This window comes from Gracilinanus agilis, unplaced genomic scaffold (genome assembly GCF_016433145.1).
Source record: "Gracilinanus agilis isolate LMUSP501 unplaced genomic scaffold, AgileGrace unplaced_scaffold23105, whole genome shotgun sequence".
Lineage (NCBI taxonomy): Eukaryota > Metazoa > Chordata > Mammalia > Didelphimorphia > Didelphidae > Gracilinanus > Gracilinanus agilis.
Genome location: NW_025354809.1, coordinates 1 through 4428, shown reverse-complemented (window position 1 = coordinate 4428; position 4428 = coordinate 1). Strand labels below are relative to the sequence as shown.

Below are 4428 nucleotides of genomic sequence, written 5' to 3'. Positions count from 1 at the left end.
GAGAGAGAGAGAGAGAGAGAGAGAGAGAGAGAGAGAGAGAGAGAATAATTCTTCTTAATTTTTATCCAGGCAATAATTTAAGGTAAGACAGGGCAGACTTTTATCATCCCAATACTTCTCTTATTTTCTTTTGTTGATGAAAAAAATGCTTTCTCTTCTTCTCTCATGCAGCAATCATTGCAATTAATGAAGCCATTAAGGAGGGCATCGCAGAGCAGACTCTAGTAACTCTGAAGAATCCAAAAGCCGGTTTAACCTCTGTTGATGATAGCCTCTCCACAAAGTATCAAGAGGAACTTTGGGAAACCAAGCAGAGAAAAGAAGAGATTGCAAAAGAGAAGGTACTTCATTAGATAATGAGTAAATGTAAAACATAGTTAACTGTGTTCCTGGGTGTTAGAAATATAACAGAGTTGTCAGCTGAAAAAAAGTGACTACTAGGGATATATTTGAAGTATTACTTATTAATGAGTAACAAGCCAGGGCACAGACAAAAGAATTTGAAAGTATATAATGAGGTAAAAGAATTGAATTCAAACTCCCAAAATGCATGAGGAACTTGTAGTTTTATTCAATATCACAAGAAAAGTACTAGGAGATATGGTTAAAATAGAAAGAATAGGTAGTTCTTTATTTTGAAAGACCTAGAACTGTGATAGTGAACCTATGGCATGCGTGCCAGAGACCTCTCTGTGGGCTTGAGGGTTGGGGATGGGGGGGGGGGGGAATAATCCCCTGCAGAGTTGTTTCCCTGCCCCTAAGCACTTACTCCCTGACATGAGCAGAGTATTCAAGAAACACCTTCCCTTTCTGCTTCCCCTTTGCCTGGGACTCGGGGCTGCAAGGAGTGAAGAAGGGCAGAGGGGTCTCTTCTCAATAGAGCAGGGCTGGCACCACCACGGAAAAGATCTCCACTTTCTTCTTTCCTTCCCTGCCAGCTGCCAGTCTCGGGGGTGACCTCACCCCCTAAAGCATAATTGAACTCCATCTACGCTCTGTTCCTCCCACCATGAGAGTGGCAGCCCAATAGGCAGAAAGGGCTGGATGCAAGAGTAGGTCCCATGACCTCAGGAGGTGGCTTCCTCTGGTATAAGCCAGCTAGGGGATAAATCCACTCTTAAATGCAGAGCGAGTGGGCTCTGCATCTCTGATCCACCTTCCCAGGGGTGGGTCCCCATAGCCTCAGTAGGTGGCTTTCTCCAGGCATGAGCTTGCTGGTAGCTGGCTCCAACCCCAAATGCTGAGTGGGGGAGCTAGGACTCTGAGTTGTACCCCCACCTTGACTCACCTCTCCAGCCCATGGCTAGGCAGCAGACTCCTTCCTCAGTGAACCACCAGGGCAGCTATGTACAAGGAGTTGGCTTTCCCAGGCTCCAGCCATTGGGAGCCATCTCCCCACCAAATCCCATATCCTCCAATGCTGGGAAGGGAGGTGTGATACATTATTGCAGTGCAGGCAGGGCAATGCAGGAGGTTGGGACATGGGCATCAAAATGTGTACTTCATGCAACAATTTTTCAATGAAAAGGCTTAACTTCCCTTCCTTCCCCTCCCTGCACCCACATGGCCAGAACTTTCATCCAGGATTCATTCTTTACCCCTGAAAGCAGCTATGTTCACAACTTCATGCCTCCCGTGGTTAGTTTATTCCAGTCTAGATTCATCTGAGTGATAAATGGTTCAGCTTTGTATAATAAGCTCAGTCTATAAGCTCTGAGATGAGAGAAAGAGATGAGAGCTTTTCTTCCAAGTTGTCAACAATATCCCAAATAGAATCAAGAAGAATTAGACATGACAAACAATTGAACAACAAAATAAATGTGGTTTAAAAATTTTGAACAGCAGTAACAAAAGTGAATTTTGATTCTGTATCTATAAACTGAATATTTGGCATGAAAATCAGTGCCACATTTAGAAAGATTTGCCTTAAGGACTTAACTCTTTAAAACTTGTTTGCTTTGGGGGAGCAATCAGTGATGTATTGTTTTTCAGAGTATCCTTCTGTCTGAAGGGGAAAGAGATGCAAAGGAGGAGCTCCTGAGCCAAGTAGAAATTCAAGAGAGCATCGATAAAATCAACAGTAAGTGATATCATTTTGTGAAGAAAGTGCCACATATTTGCTAGGTGATAGCCTGAAATAGAGGAAAAGTGAAAACTGACGTCTTGCCCAATTGTATTTTTTAAATGAAAAACAATATAGAAAAGGTTTTTATTGCTGATGAGAGATGAGTGTCTGCCTATTTTTCATTAAAATTTTAAGGGTCAATAGAGTTTTTTGCTCCTCAACTTTTAAAATTCCTCACTTGTCAATACAATCTTTTAGTAGTCAGTTTTTATCACACCACTTATACTTCTGAATACCTACACAGGAAATTTGAATTTTATTGTGATTTCTACTCATTTTTTGATTCTGAATCTTTTTATTAACTTCATACGATTCAAAATAATTTTTTTTACTCTTTTGAGGCTTTGCTTTTTTTCTTGGATTTCTATATATTTTTCTATTTACCATCTTTTGATGTCATGATTTGAACTTAAATCATTTCTTGATGGAGAAAGAGCCTACAGATCTTTGCCCATTGTAAGGTATTGGTTTTCTAATCTAAAAGTGAGAGCCGTTCCTTTCTTTGGTTTAGCACCTGCCTCCTCACTTCAAAGTGAGTAAGTGTGTAAGAATTGTTTTCTTTGTGCCTGTATGGCTTTAGTCCAAGTCAGGGAGATTGTTGACAGGCAAGGGGAAGGAGTGCTCTTGCCAGGTTTGCATCCTACAGTTTTGAACTCCTCTGGATTTGTACAGCTAACTTCCTCGTGGTACCTAGAAGAGTAGTGTAACTAAGGTAAATAAAACTCAGTTAATTCAAATCAAATAAGCATATGCTAGTTTGGATGCCTCCACCTGCATTTTTTCCCCTGTTTATACAAGTAATTTCACTCTGAAAACCAGTAGAGACAGTCCAGAATTTTATTTGAACTCCACCCAAGTAAATGTAAATTGCCCATGTTTCCCAGAGCCCCAACATAGCCCATTGTACCTTTCATACTACCTTTGATAACTCTTGCAGACTTGTATTGCAGTTTTTCATTGTTTAAAAGCCCAAGATTAATGCATCCATGTCAGTATAGCTGAAATGCTTTGCTATTAAAATGGTACTTGAACAGTGCCTTGCAAAATTTCAGATATCATTAAAATGAAGGAAATTTGTGTATAATTCCATCTTGCTGATTTTTTTAAATGAACTACCATAAATAGAAAGGTAATTTAGGAATTTAGAATGATTTGAGAGCTTCTGTTTTAAAATGTGTGAAGGTGATATAAAAATTGTGAAGATATAATCATTTTTATTTTTTCTTTAAAATGACACTTTGTGGAACCCAGAGATATGAGAGGCAAGTGTTATGAGAATTGTCTATTGCTAGTCAGGTCACATGCTTACGTTAACACTTACTGTGTGCCAGGTATCTTGCTGAGCACTAGAAATACTGAAAAAAATGGCAAAAACACATTTACAGCTTTGTTTATAATTGCCAGAACATAAATTAGGTACCTATTCAATCCCACTAATATTTTAGATATTTAAATGATTTGGTCCCTAATCTCAAATGGCTTAAGTAATTAATTAAATTAATAGTTTTAATGGGGTTTAGAGTGGAGCAGTAGAGAAACATATCAAATGATACAAAATTAGGAGGCAAAATAGAAAGTATAGATTTTACGCCTGTTCTGTTTCAGTGGCCTAAGATTCTTGAACGTTGGAAGAGTCAGGTTTGGTTTCATATACAACATGAAACATGAAATTGGACATTGAAAGGGAAGTGTCTTGGGACCTATAATCTAGGTATGATAAAAATAGACTGGTCAACTGTGAAATGGGGACATAAATGAAGAGGTATTAGTCCAAATCAGAATAAACAATGAAACTTTAAAGACAGAAGCAGATATTTTAAGGAAGAGAAAAAAATAACTGTTTTTTTTTTAAGTTAAAATTTAGATATATAAAAAGTATGGATACCTTTCACAATTTTAGATCATTTCTACACACTGAGAAAAAAAAAAAGTTTCTGCAACTAAGGTATCTACCATTGAAAATTAGTTTCAAGATGGAGCCCTTGTTAAGTACCTGTTCTGGTATTCCTTAGGTAAACTAAAAGGGTGTATGGCAATAGTTGATCTGTGATTCGAAATTAATGAGCCCTTCCATGGTTTAGCCATCAAGACTAGGCTGGTTCTCCTGTTCAGAGTAAGAGTAGTAATCTTTAAGCCCAGTCCGGGAGAGACAATGGGAAAGAACCCCAATAAAGTAAGGTGAGATTCTGACTGCCATGGCATGCTTGTTCCTTCCAGAGCTTGCTGCTATCGATGAAATCAATGCTGTGATTCGAAAAGGTCATCCCAGTGACACCATGACTGCACTCATGAAACCTGAGGCC

The 4428-nt window shown here is 38.8% G+C and overlaps 1 long non-coding RNA gene across 1 annotated transcript; it reads left to right on the top strand.

The window, feature by feature from the left end:
- Window positions 1-218: 218 nt before the first annotated feature.
- Window positions 219-4423, top strand: LOC123254480. The gene is made up of 3 exons (XR_006506674.1): window positions 219-341; window positions 1993-2080; window positions 4343-4423. It is a non-coding gene; the product is annotated as an uncharacterized LOC123254480 (long non-coding RNA).
- Window positions 4424-4428: the final 5 nt, after the last annotated feature.